The sequence below is a fragment of the Notothenia rossii genome (assembly GCF_949606895.1).
Source record: "Notothenia rossii genome assembly, chromosome: 9".
Taxonomy (NCBI): Eukaryota; Metazoa; Chordata; class Actinopteri; order Perciformes; family Nototheniidae; genus Notothenia; species Notothenia rossii.
This window is the reverse complement of record NC_136907.1, coordinates 55,999,766-56,015,265: the sequence shown is the minus strand read 5'-3', so window position 1 is coordinate 56,015,265 and position 15,500 is coordinate 55,999,766.

Genomic DNA, 15,500 nt, shown 5'->3' with positions numbered 1-15,500 from the left:
ACTGTCCCATAGTTTTTGCCATTGTTGCTTGATAACCACTTTTGTAAAATATTTGACTTCTGCTCTACTGATGGGTACCATAATATCAATCTGGTTTGCTTTCAAACCACATTTTGCCAGTTGATCCACTACTTCATTCCCTTTAATACCCACATGCGCTGGAACCCACACAAATTGAACAACAATTCCCAGATGAACTAACCTAAACATGCTTTGTAAAATTTCATGTAAAATATCCTGACGACATTCTGAAGAGAAGTTGTTTATACTCTCCAGAGCTGCACTGGAGTCAGAGCAAATGACCACTCGCATTGGCTGTATTTCCTCTACCCACTGAAGTGCTAGAGAGATAGCCATCATCTCTATTGTATATACTGCAATGTGATCACTTGTACGCTTTCCCACTTTGACTTTTAACTCAGGAACATAAAATGCACAACTAGTTAGACCATTTTCTGGATTTTTGGATCCATCAGTAAATATTTTTATAAACTGCCCATAATGTTCATGTAGAACAGTGTTCACATAAGCCTGTACATTGAATTTGTTTTTCATTGAATGTACCCGTTTCACTAGTGACAAATCTACTATAGGTTGAGGTAGCAACCATGGTGGAACAGCTGATAACAACACCGTCGGACTAATATTCCATTCTTTAACTTTGAATTCCTTACATATTTCCGAAACACAAAAACAAAAACTTTCTTTTTTTATTTTGTTACTTTCCCAACTTCTTTGTACAGTTTGTTTAGTAGGGTGAGTACCTTTATGACCCTGTAGATTTGCCCAGTAATGAACAATTAACTGCTTTCTCCTCAAAGAAATAGGTACTTCTCCGACCTCTACCTGAAGTGCCGACACTGGTGTAGATCTTACTGCCCCACAGCATATCCTTAGTGCTTGTGCCTGGACTCTATCTAATTTTTGAAGAGAAGAATATGCAGCTGACCCATACACTATTAGTCCGTATTCTATGGCTGATCTTATTAAGGCCGTGTATACGTTCCTCAAAGCATTTTTATCAGCCCCCCACTTAGTGCCTGCCAAGCACCTCATAACATTTAAAACCCTTTTACATATATCTACTACTTTATCAATGTGAGTTCTCCATGTGACTCTCTCGTCCAACCATATTCCCAGAAATTTAAATGTCTTCACTTTCTTTAGATCTTGTCCAGAAAGTTTTAACCTAACCTCCTCACCTATCCTTTTCCTCGTAAAAAATAAAGTTTCAGTTTTTTCTACCGACAATCTAAACCCCCATGTCAGAGACCAGCTTTCAATTTCCGTAATGGCTTCCTGAATCTTAGCTACAATATATTTTACATTTCTGCCCCTTTTCCAAATAGCTCCATCTCTCGCGAGTTTTACACAAGACGGATCCTTTCTAGCCATAACCCACCTAGTGTTCTTCTTCTTCTTCTTTCGTGTTTATTGGCGGTTGGCAAACCAACTTGTAGGTGCATTAACGCCACCAACTGCACTGGAGTGTGGACAAGAGAGTAAGCAGAAAACAATAGACAAAAGAAACAAAACAAAGAACCAAAACTCTAGATTATTTTAAATGTATCAATTTCTCTTAGAAATTTAATAATCTCACAATATATATTGCCTGATGTTTTCCCTAACAGTCCTGATAGCGACAAGTCATGGAATTTTGCTTTCTTCAGTGTCTGGAAAAGCACATTTCTCTGAGTACTATATTTCATGCAAAGCAGTAAAACATGCTCAACAGTTTCTGGCTGGCTACAGTGTATACACTTTCCGGTTGGATGCTTTCCTATTATACTTAATGTATGATTGAGACCTGTATGACCTATTCTCATCTGAGAAATGACATTTTCCTCCATTCTTTTAAACCCCACCTTCCTTCCATCCCCCATATACCTTTGAATTTTATAAAGATGTCTTCCTGTATCACTAAGGTCCCAATGATCTTGCCATGTTGTTTGTGCATATTTCTGTATGAATGTTTTAACCTCCGCTTTACTGAGTGGAACTTCTATGTCTATGTTCATACTTCTGAGTGTTTGTTTGGCCAGAATATCCACCTGTTCATTACCCTCCACACCAACATTAGCATGAACCCAGATGAAACGAGTTGCTATGGCTTTGATTTGCATTTTATATAAAATGAATGATGAAGATCTACCTGATCGTATACTCGATAATGCTGAAAAGCTGTCAGATGCTATTACACTATTATGTATTTCTTTCTCCTCTATCCATTTCAATGACAGTACCAATGCCAACAACTCTGTGGTGTATACTGACACATGGTCTGTTACCCTTTCCTTTATATGTGTATTACTCACTGGGATATATACTGCTGCCCCTGCACGCCCTGTCTCTGGGTCTTTGGAACCATCTGTAAATATGATTGTTGAGTCTGAGTGATATCTTGCAAAATAATTCTGGACTATGCGCAATACTGGTAGTTCTTTCTTTTCCTTTAACTCCTTTTGTATATTGAGGTCTACACTTGGCAATGGGAATAACCAGGGTGGAATGGACGAGATTGGAACTGTGGGGCAATACTGTATTTGATTCAAACCTATACTTGCTGCTTTAACATCGCCAATCCATCCAAAACTTGTTAAATGTGACTCATTGTGCTCCCAGCAGTCTTTCAAAAATACTTTTCGCAGGATGACTATCACTGTGCCCCAGAAGGTTTACCCAGTATGCCAACATTAACTTCACTCTTCTTATCCTTAAAGGCATTTCTCCCATTTCCACCTGTATTGCTGATACTGGAGATGTTTTAAAAGATCCACTACAAATTCTCAGGGCCTGAGCTTGTAGGACATCCAGTTTTTTAAGGTTTGATTCTGCTGCTGCCATGAACGCTATACACCCATAATCGAATACAGGTCTCATGAGTGCCTGTTAAGTGTAAGTATTAATATGTCTGCATGTAACTGCACTATAACTGTTCCACAGTAAGAGGGCGCTATAGGCGTAAGGAGGCGCAGCTATTGTAGCTGACGTCAGATATCAGATATAAGGGATTGTTCCCTCCACTTCTATCTCTCTCTCTCTCTAGCTCTCATGGAGAGCAGGTCAAGTGGTGCAATGCACATATGAAAATAAACCACGCCAGTTAAGGCTAAAGAATACTTCGTCGTCAGGACCAGTTGGTTATGAGGGGACTATCGGAGATGTATAAACCGTTCACACTGTTGGTGACGCGCGGTTCAGCAGACATGTCGCTGGGGGAGTTCAAGGCCAAGTTGCGGAACTACGAGGCCTCAGAAGACTCAGACCCGGTCGCCGAGGAGGCGGGAGAAAGGGTAATGAAGGCCCGGGCAGCGCCAAAGAAAAAGACCGGACCCCCGACGGAGATGGCGTGTTGGCGATGTGGAGAAAAGGGTCACCGAAAAGATAATTGCACAAAAACTGTTTGGTGCAGTTTCTGTAAAACTTCGGGACACGCAGACAGAGACGTAGAAATAAGCGCGAACAGAGCGCTCGGTACGCGCGCGTGCAAGATGGCGGCTGTGGACAAGATGGCGGCAGTGGTGGACGTGGGGCGAGTCGAGATGACGCCCGGAAAGCAGCGGGAAGAGAGGACTTCACCTTCGGGGCGCAGACAGCATACGCCAGCTGGTCAGCGCAGCAGCAGCAGGCCAAAAGGAAGGGACTGATCGTGGACACAGGTGCGTCGTCCCACCTTATCAACGACAGGAAACGATTCAAGAACTTTGACAGCACCTTCGAGCCGGAGAGACACAGCATGGAGCTGGCAGATGGGAAGCGCACTTTCGGGTTGGCGCACGGGAGAGGAGACGCAGAGGTATGCCTCATAGACAGTGAAGGGCGCCGGTGTACAGTGACGTTGAAGAACGCCCTCTACATACCCTCGTTCCCCCAATAACTATTTTCTGTCAAATCTGCTACTGCAAATGGTGCCAAGGTGTTCTTCAATGAAGGTAACGATGTTCTTGGGGAGCCTGACGGTACGAGATTTAACATTGAGGTGTACAAGAGAATGTATTATCTACAAACAGAATGTAATGAAAATGATGTGTGTACAGGGGTGCCGCCAGGGATTTTGGGCCCCATGAAAATATATCACATTGGGCCTCACCACCAGGCACAGGCCACTTTGTTTATAAATTACCTCGAGGGCCGTACCAAATAGTCTAGCGGTCCGTATACGGCCCGGGGGCCGGAGGTTCCCCACCCCTGCTTTAATATAATAACATAAGTATTAATATCATAACCAAAATGTCAGTGATTAACATTTAGTTTACCTAATACAGACTCACTCAACGCTTCAAACTGTCCAAATTATATCCAAATAGACTAAAAGCAGTTTTTTGTTTTATATAGATCATTGGCTATGTGGGAAAATACTGTGTTTGAAATTTATAATTAAAATTAGATGTTAGCTTTTTATTTTGATATATATATATATATATATATATATCAGTGATGCAAATTAGTCGCTTTTCGGCGCCTCCCGCTTTTTTAACGCTGCTTTGGTTGACTTGTGTAATTCCGGACAACTTCTCACTTCAAAAAAGAAGAAGAAATCTAGATCGCAAAATAATTAAACAAGCGAGTGCCTGTTTTTCCTGGCCAAGGACAGGTTCCTTGAACACAACACGAGCGTAACGTGTCTTCACGTGGTTATGTCTCGTCTGAAAGGAGTGTAGACTAGACTAGAGTGCTTACGGAGAGCACCGGAACGCCGCTCCAGCTTTTCAAATATTGAAGTACCCATAACGAGCCGTACACATGCCGCAGTGTTTGCGTGGCTGTGTCTTTAGTTGTAAGCACAGTGGCGATCTGTTGTTATTAGCATCTGGTTAGCTAGCTATGCTAACGAATTTAAAGAGCTTTTCTACAACCAGGTGGAAGAGAGCTCTCTCCTGAGAGGCTCAATTAACCTCAGCTCAGTGAGGTTAAGGCACACCTTGATATGATCATTATAATTATTAATGAGACATTAGAGACTAAATGAAAAACAGGTATAAAATACTATATGACGGTAACAAAAAAGGTGTTTAAAATAACAAGAATAGAGTTTAAAAGGGGAGTGATTTGTAAAATATCCAAAAAGAAAAATCTGCTTACAGTTCTGTTTCAAATGGGTGTTGAAAGATGTTTCCATAGATCTCCTCATGTTGCTCTCAAAGTGCACCAGATTGATGCTTTTAACTTCGATATTTAAAAAAAATCTTCCCGGGGGAGCATGCCCCCGGACCCTCCTAGAGGAGGTTAGGTCCCCCCCACTTAAATCATGTTCACATGGACAGGATACCAAATACATTTGCACACATCTTGTGTCCCTATCTTTCTGTTTTGGTGGTCATGCCACACCGTGCACATGCATTCATGCGCGAGTCATGGTAAAATGGATTAAGAGGTTGCTTTTTCTTTGCACAGCATGAAAGAAAGGCCAAATGAATGGGCTGTGATTTTAGTTTTTTTAAGCAGAGGTTGAGTTCAATAATTTGTACGGCCCTCGGAGGATGTTGTAAAAATTGAAAGGAAAAAGGTTCCCCAACCCTGCTGTAAATAATAATAAAAACCCTTGATTTATAACTCAACATCTCTGTCTCCTATTGATCTGAGTACATTATAAAGAATAGCCAGTTAATTGAAGCATTATAGCACAGGCCTTTGTCAGATGGTATATTACGCTGTTTTTATTCTGCTTCGAATAGTTCTCTCTTTTTTCACCATACCTGTGTTTGCATCACTGATATATTGTCTTCCAGTCTCCCTTCAAATATGTTAAGTGGCATGTCATTCAACACAATGCTGCTCACCTCCTTCAGTTGGGAGAAAAGCTTGTTCCGGTTCAGCATTATGGGGGGACAGGGCTGCTGAGCTTAGAGATGGATCTGTTGGTCCTGGCACCTGGGAGGGATAACTGATTTAGTATGAATAGGCGCTAAAAATGTGCCTGCATTTATTAAAGGTAAGGAGGTAAGAATGGAAAAAACCAGCTCGAGTGCGCTAGAATCTGAAAGTACACAACTAAAAAAAATCTGCCCCTTCCTTCAGACTTCCTTACAGAGACACTCCTCCAAGACACACAAACGCGCACATGACCAATGAGGGCACGATATAAGTTTGTGCACAGTTGGAAGGCTGAAAGGCAGGTAGGCCATCCAATTATTTTAGCCGGGCCGGCTCAGATGATTGGTCGTGCTTTTTACAGCGCCAAGGCTTCCACAGATGAAATGTTTGTATGTATTTATTTTCAAAGCATTTAATATATTCATTGCTATCGGGATGTTAAGAGCATCTCATGAAATATAACAAAAAGTGTTTCTGAAGTGAATTACCTACCCTACCTTTAAATGTCAGCTAAAAGATCAGTGAAATGAAAAACCTCTGAATTTTCTGTAAATATATTAGAGTCATTCTATAATTAGGGGTACATTTCACATCAACCAAAAAGTCAAGAAATTACTGTTTTTTTTAATAAATAATCTAGTTGTTTTCATAAAATACTCTCAACGTGCTAAATTCATCAACTGCCAAGCTTAAGCTTTGATGATTTTTAAAACATTTTAATGAAAATAAACATTCAATGCATTATTTTGTCAACTGTGTTACAGACAAATGATATGTCATATAAAACATGAATGAAGTACTACACATTTGATAAAACATTTGTTTGAAAGTTTTTAAGTCTATTCACTAGGGTTTTGGAGATGTTCTGTCTAACTGATCTGAAAATATGAAATTTAAGCTTAATGATGGACATTCTGTGAGGTGCTATCATCAAGGATGAATCCTTTTTCGACTTAAATCCATGTTAAATTGACTTTAGAGTTATTCACCATCCTTATGTAAAACTTCCCTTTCTAGAGAAATACCCCATAATTTGTCTTACAAATAAACCAACATTTCAAATATTTATTACACAAAAAAACACACGGAACACAGTTGACAGACACAGTAACACAGTTGATGAAGTAACACAGGTGACAGGACGCATTAAGAGAACAACAGAAACCTTTCTTAAAGATAACATTTTTATTTTGATCACAAAAGTGATGAATTAAGAAGATTAAAAAACATCACAATACTTAAACTCATCTCATAGCTACTGTGAACATAGTTAAAAAAATTATTTAATACATCTTTTCACATCCCTAACTTCTGTCCTTAACTCAAGTAGAATCCAAACATCTTCAACTTTAACATATTCTACATTTAAAAAAACATTTTTTTCCTTTTATTAATCTCATGCACAAAACATTTATAACTCATCCTCTTGTATTTCATTTTTATGTTTCGTGTTTCTTTTGTTTTAAGACAGTTCACATCGCTGAGATCTTTGACCATATGTCTCTGTCGATCTCCACATGTCGTGAGGTCACAGAAGTTGGTGGAGGAATAATTCTGATCATGTCCTCATGTAAATACCACAGAACATCCTCCCGCTTAGGCCAGAAAAAGCGATTGACTCCAATCCGGTGCATACATTTAACCTCAACATGACTTTCATTCACCTCTTGTATTATTCCAGGATAAATGTTGTCATCATAATTTAAGATACACCACTGGCCGATGATGTCTGTGTTTTGCCAATGTATTTGGGCCTCATGCAGACTCTCATCCTCCTGTGTGGGTGCTGTTGCCTGAGCCTCAAAGGTGAAGGTTTTCGTGTTGTAACACTGACACTCCAGGGTCTGTCTTGTTGAGCAAAGGCAGCTCACATCCCGGTAACTGATTCGTCCCGGGGTCACTGTTACCACTTGGTGAATGCGCATGGTTGATGGCACCACCGGGAGACGATCTGGCATGCTCTTTGTCGATTCATCTACTCTATCCTCACTGATAAAGAAGAGTTTGACTTTGGTCTGTGCATCCACCAGTGAGTTGAAGAAGAGCTCAGGGTTGGGGATATCTTTCCCATGGCTAACAAGCCTGTCAGCAGTCCTTTTGAGGAGGCCTCCAACTCCATCTGGAGCACCCTTACCATGGCTTGCCTCAAAAAAGTTCCAGGTGCCTGACTGGAAACCACACTTTTGCAGCTTAGTACAAAACAGATAGAAATTGCCTTTCTGTCTGTATTGTGTGCACGGCCCATCACTAAAGAAATGCACAACAGTCACTTTGGGATAGGAAGCCCTGACCAGGTTGAGTATTGGGGATAGGTGGGTCCATATGGCTGCAGGGCCTTTCTCCTTTGATGGACTGATTGTGCTAAAGCACACATGCTCTTCCACTCCACCAACATGTAGAACTCCAGTGTGGAGAGTTGCCTGCTGCTGGTTTGATGCAAAATGTACAGCTTGGATTTCAGAGGAGTACTTGCAGGCGTAATTTTCGGAGAAATCGACATGAATTAAGCATTCATGATCTGTCATGCTCCTCTTTAGTTCCCGGTAGTAGGTGAATTGCTGCTTTATGTTGAACAGGTGTCTTTTGAAGTGTGTAAATTGGCGCTGGAAGAGCTCGAGTACATCCTGCAGAGTCGTTTCTGTCTTCTTTTTCATTGTCATTTTGACAGCCATTTTTTCTTTTTCACCTTCCTTGTTCTTCTTCTCTCTGAGAACAATCTCCGTTTTCCACTGTGTGATAAAAACACTTGCTTGCAAATCTCCCTCACTTGCGACTGGAAAGTCTCTATCTTTGCAGTTAGGACATTCATTGTACATGCAGTCTTTTGACTTTGAGTCACAGCATATTGACTCTGCCATTCCCTCCAAGTCAGTTCTCCCAATGAGTCGGAGAGAATGTAGTTTCTCTGCAAGAAAACAAAGATTTTCATGTACCTTGCAAAGGCAGGTCTCTCTGTCTGCAATGGATGGCTGGACTACCCAGAAGGGCCGCATACGGCAGAACAAAGAATATGAGATCCTGCAGTTGGGGCTCTCAAGGAGGAATCTCCTGTGCAGGTTTCTCATGGTGTCGTTTAAGAACCTTTTCTGTTTTTTTTTCTTCCCTCTTGTTATTGTTTGGGATTTTCCAGCTGTGAGACGGCTATTCTCATCCCTTGTCATGAAGGACAGAACGTTGTTGCCCAGTTTATAGCATAAAGATCTATACTTCAACTTGTTGGGGATGGTGGATATCTCACTGTGGCTCTGTTGTTTTCTTGAAATTGATAGGGTCTCCTGGATTCTTTTTTTGAACTTGTATTTTTTCAAGATCCTTCCTGACACAAGAGCTGCAATTACCTGCCTAGTCTTTTTGTGTGTGGTAGAGGCATACTTTGTACTAATGTTGTCCACTAGGGCATGGTGGAAAACTAATGTTTTGTGCACTTCTGTAGGCACAGAAATCCTTCCTAACAGGCGCCTGGTTTTTGATCTGGGTGACTCTGACACTTGCTGTAGCCTTGTAAATCTTTTTCTATATTTGTCAGTTTTTCTCTTTTGTTGTTTGAGTAATTCATTCAAAGCTTGAACCTCCCTGTATAACTTGGACTCCCTTCTCTTGACTTTCTTCCTTCCAGCAATTCTCTGTCTGAAGTGATACACAAAGCAATGGATCATGTATTATATGCTTACTGAATGGAGTAATGATGACAAGCAGTTACTAGTGTCTTATCATGTATTATCATTTCATAATCAAATCTATTCTTAAACTTGTTTTCTGTGTTTCAATAAATCTTTACCTTGGCATGTCAGGCTGTGGAACATTTTCAGGACTCTGGGGTGGGGTAACCTGATTCTCTATCACTTTCTTTCTCTCTCTGCTCTGGTGTTGGGCTCTTCTCCAGTATGTTCGTTTCCTTCTCTTCTCCCTCTCACTTAAATCTTTTACTGTCTTCACCTTCCCTAGGTTTTTGTTGTCATGCCATGTCTCTCTGTGTTTCTGTAAGTATGCTGCCCGTCTCTGAGGATCAGAATTACGCCGTGCCCTGTACTGGCGCTGCTTCTCTGCAGCAGATAACTTCATCGCTCTAAAACACAAATAACTCGGTTTAAGGATCATGTCAAACCACTGAATATCAAAATCATCCATACCCTGTGAAGTTTCATTTCAACATTCAATATAAGCATAAACTATGACAATAAACTGCCAACATTGTCAACTGTGTTTATCCCTGTCAACCGTGTTACAGTTGATAGGTAACACAGTTGAGAGGTAACACAGTTGACATTTCCGCCATTTTAGCGTCTTGTGCTAACTGCAGACCTTCAACCGGTCACCACATTACCTTGATAAAATCATGTTTTTATGCACCCTCTCTGTATATTTGTAAATATAATATCTAAAGTAAGTTCACAAAAACATGTTGATAACACAGTTGATGATCAATTAACCCACTCTATGCGTACACTTTAATATTGATGAAATACTGAAGAGGAGAAGTACAAACTTGCCTCACTGTCTTCAGAATTCCCTCCAAAAAGGAAATGACATCACTTGATACTGTAAATATGACTTTGGAGCAAACCATTGATAATTTATAGGGGTGTTTTTAATGGGTAACACAGTTGACAGAGATTTCTTGGACACGCACAAATTGGGTGATTTTATGTACACAAATGAGCCAAATAGTTTTGAAAACACCTTGTTTATATTCTAATGATTATTTTAATTAAACAATAATGAAAATTATTTACAAAAATATGTATGTTATTGCTTAACTGAAGAGCAAACCCTGACATTTAGCAAATCGGACAGCACCAAAACAGCAAATTCCAGCACTGAATATGCATTTTCTGCTAAATACATTATGTGATCTGTCGGCTTTTTGTATTAAATGAAATAAATATGTGCCCCAATATAAAATTGATCATTGCATTAATTTAATACTTAATAAAATGGATTACCACAACCTATGGACATGACATGTACCCCTAATTATAGAATGACTCATTAACAGTAGTCTACTTAATGTCAGCTTAGTAAAAACAAAACATTAGCTAACAGAATAATTTCCACCACTCATGGACCACACCTTTTCTTGTTAAAAACTGGGTGACATACTGTCGCCCTTTAGTCCCTCTCTCTTGTCTTTCTCTCCTTTCTCTTCTTTTCTTAGAGCCTGACTTTTTGAGTCGTTGAGACATGGTACAACACAAGTGTAGGCTAAGTACTAGCATCCCTCCTCACATGTTTTCACTCTCTACAAGTGCCGGTGCTGCACCGCGTTTGGAGGCAGGACCAAACCATTACATGTAAATAGAAGGGGGTGTAGAGAGGCTTTGGATAATTAACTTTTGGAAGAAAATAAGTTAAATTAATCATAAGTTTAGTGAGTACTTTATCAATATAACGTTCTATTAATGTCAATTATTGAGGATTGATGAAAGGTTACTTACATTTTTTTTTCTTAATGTTCTAAACATTTTGAGGGCCCCGTCAGTCACGGGCCCTTGGAATCGTCCTAACTTTTCACCGCCTTACGGCGCCCCTGTGTGTGTAATGTCACTCATGATATTGAGACATGGCATGAGATCATGGGTCATTGTAATTACGAGGATATACTGAAGCTGCAGGCGGTAACTGTAGGCATGCACATTAACGGTGAAAAGCATAGACCTAACAAAGAATGTGATGTGTGTATAAAGGGAAAGTTCACTCAAACAAGGAACATAGGTCCCACAGAAAAAGTAAAGACACCACTTGAGCTAGTTAACACAGATCTAGCCGATCCAGTAACTAATGAGTCCATAGGTGGCTTTAAATATATGCAGTCTTTCACAGATGTGTGTACAGGGGCAGTGTTTGTTTACTTTCTCAAAGCAAAGAGTGACGCACTTCAGGCCACAGAGAAATTCCTTGCAGATGTAGCTCCGTATGGCAGCGTAAAATGCCTGAGGTCCGACAATGGAACAGAGTTTACAAATAGAGAGTTTCAGTCACTGCTGAGAGGGAACAAGATCAGACACGAAACGTCCTGTCCTTATTCCCCGCACCAGAACGGGATAGCTGAGAGGGAAGGGCGCACTCTTTTCGAAATGGCTAGGTGTAAGCTAATAGACGGTAACTTACCTAAGAGTCTATGGCATTATGCGGTCCAAGAAGCAGCTTACGCCAGAAATCGGTGTTTTAACAAGCACACGGGCACCACCCCATATACAGCACTGACAGGAAAAAGGTGTGATCTAGCCAGGATGCACAAGTTTGGGTCAGTGTGTTATGCTTACCAACAGGACAGAGGAAAACTCGAGTCCAGGTGTGAGAAAGGACTTTTTGTAGGGCATGACAAAGTCAGCCCCGCTTTTCTAGTCTATTATCCCGGTAAGGGGAAAGTGCAAAAGCACAGGTTAGTAAAGTTTGTCACAAAGACAACATGTGAGAACGAGACACAGACACAGACACAGGAGCCAGAGCTGGACTCCAGAGTAGGGTGTGAGAAAAGAGAGACGACACAGCCTAGTGTACTGAGCACAGACATGCAGACAGACGGTCAACAGCTAACGGAGGATGATGGCGAGAAGCACCCTAGGGTGACGAGACGTGCCTCATGCAGTGGGAGATATCCCCCCCGGGAACATAAACCCCCAAAGTATCTGAAAGACTATGCCCAGAGAGAAAGTGACGAGGATGACAGTACACTTACCAGCATAGATTACTGCTACAGAGTAGTGAGTGGTGTACCTAAGACCTTTAAAGAGGCCATGATATCCCCTGAATCAGGAAAATGGGAGAGAGCGATGGATGAGGAGATGAGGTCCCTGGAGGACAATCATACTTTTACTCTAACAAAATTACCCGAGGGTAGACAGACAGTGGGAGGCAAGTGGGTGTACTCAATCAAGGAGGGTATTGAAGGGCACGACAGGTACAAGGCCAGGTTTGTAGCCAAAGGCTACAGTCAGAGGGAAGGAATAGACTACGGTGAGACATTCTCCCCAACAGCTAATCTGACCAGTGTACGAGTAGTTATGCAGAAGGCAGCCGAAGACGACTTGATTTTACACCAGATGGATGTGAAGACAGCCTACCTGCACGCACCCATTGATAGGGACATATATATGGAACAACCTGAAGGTTACGAGAAGAAAGGAGAGAAGCTAGTGTGCAAGCTAGAAAAATCCATTTACGGCCTGAAACAGTCTGGGCGAAATTGGAACGAGATGTTTCATACATGTCTAATTGAATATCACTTCATTAGATCTGTCATCAGAGAAGGAAAGATGACACTGGTTTACTGTCCTACAGATGACATGGTTGCAGACGCTATAACCAAGCCTGTCTCCAAACTGAAATGGAAAAAATGTGCAAGGGTCATGTTCGGTGTGTAAAATATTGCCTACTATGTAATATTGACTGCCATGTTCTTTTGATGTTTTGAATTGTTATTTTTCTTGGAAAAGTTGTACAGTATACACGTCATTCATAAGTGGGAGTGTTAAGTGTAAGTATTAATATGTCTGCATGTAACTGCACTATAACTGTTCCACAGTAAGAGGGCGCTATAGGCGTAAGAAGGCGCAGCTATTGTAGCTGACGTCAGATATCAGATAGAAGGGATTGTTCCCTCCCCTTCTATCTCTCTCTCTAGCTCTCATGGAGAGCAGGTCAAGTGGTGCAATGCACATATGAAAATAAACCACGCCAGTTAAGGCTAAAGAATACCTCGTCGTCATGATCAGTTTATTGCTATACATGTGACTCTGTCAACAGTGCCCAATATATATTCAGAAGTGATGACCTACTACTTGCTCCCCACTCCTGTCCCGCCAAACACCGAAGTACATTGTTGACTTTTTTACATTCATTTTGAACTTTTCCTATATGATTGCTCCATGTTCGCTTTCTGTCAAACCAAACACCAAGAAATCTTATTGTATTAACCCAGGCATCCTCAAAGTCCGGACTCCGGTCCGGATCCGGACCGAACGACAACTGTCTCTGGACTCTGAGCGAAAATATACTTTTCATATGTATTATCTGTGTTATTTTTGAGACAACGCAACGAGTCAAAATTCTCCGTTGTGTACAAACAGCGCTCTATCTGTCTGTCTGTCTGTGTGTGTCTGTGTGTGTCTGTCAACGCATTGGTCCAATCACATTCAGCATCCCATCAGCGTTTTTTCCCCCCCACCAACAGTCTGCGAATCAGAGGCACAGTAGGGCGGGTCTTCACGGAATGCGGGTGGGAAAAATGTGTGTTTAAAAAAAAATAAGTCAGAGCGAGAGTTAACAGCTCATCTAGTTGCATCTGTACTGTAGCTAGCAGCCTAGTTTCACCTACCTGGGACCCCGGGGCGGCATGGCGTGGCAACTGCCACCCTAAAAATAGGCCTTGCCACCCCAGCTGCCACCCCAGTTGGCAGCTTTGTTTTGAAAGAAAAGTTGCGGCTCATCAGACATTTATGAGAGAACATCTCTAATGTCCGAGTGCAAGTGAATGCAGCACAAGACACACGTCTTGTAACGCACGTCAACCCATGGCGCGAGCGTTGAAATATGATTGGCGGCGATTTCATTTGAACGGTACGGCGCAAAACGAGAAGCATTCGGACCATAGACTGATTCGGACCCAAGTACTGAAGGAATGAGGTATTTGCGGTCTACAATGACAGAGAAGAGACTGTCAAGTTTGGCTGTACTCAGCATTGAATCAAAACGCACTAAAGCTTTGGATCTTACTAATTTTGTGAGGCGTTTTGCTGAACAAAATGGTAATCGCCGCATTCAGCTGTAATAGACATGATGCTCTGTTCACGGGATGAGCATACAAAACTGTTAAGATGATGACCTTACGTGTTTTTTCTTTGTGGGGGTCTGCCCCCAAAAAACCGTTCTAAGTCCTGAGAAAGTCAAATAAGACGGTGTGTAAAACTACACTGCCCAGTCAAAAAAAAGTGACCACTAGGCCAGTAGGTAAGGACTTTCCACTCGATAATAACTGAAGTATAAAATAATGCATGACTGAAGTGATGGAGATCATGTTTGAAGGCAAACAAAAAGAGGAAATAACAGGTCAAATAAAGCAAATCCCCCTCTCAGATTCCACAGCAACCAGAAGATCATACATACTGGCTGGTGATTTGATTAATCAGCTTTGTGATGGAATACAAAATGCACAGTGCATTTCCTTAGCTGTGGATGAGTCCACTGGCACCACTGACAATGCTCAGTTGCTGGTGTTTGTGAGTTTTTATGATGAGGCAAAGGGGGAGTTTGTTGAAGATGTGTTGGGCCTGACGAACCTCAGTGGACACACAAGGGGGCAAGACATTTATAAAGCAATGATGGGAATGCTGGATGAAAGAGGGTGCGGCTGCCTTTATTCATAACTGTGCAGCTCTGCGACTCTGAGGGATCAAGCACAGACGCAATAACAATGAAAACTGCTGCATACAGATTATTTTTGTTTTTGCAACCTCGTGTTAAGAATCTTGTTGCAATTTTTTTAAATGTTGAATGACCGTAATAATCGGACCTTTGTCTTATTAAAAACTTTTTTTTGGACCTTTAACATTTGTATTTGAGTACCCCTGTATTAACCTGTTCAAGAGTTTGCTCATACAATTTTAACGATATCGGAGCAATGTTATGCCGTTTTGTAAAACAAATGACCTGCGTCTTAGCTACTGACAGTTTGAATCCCCATTTAT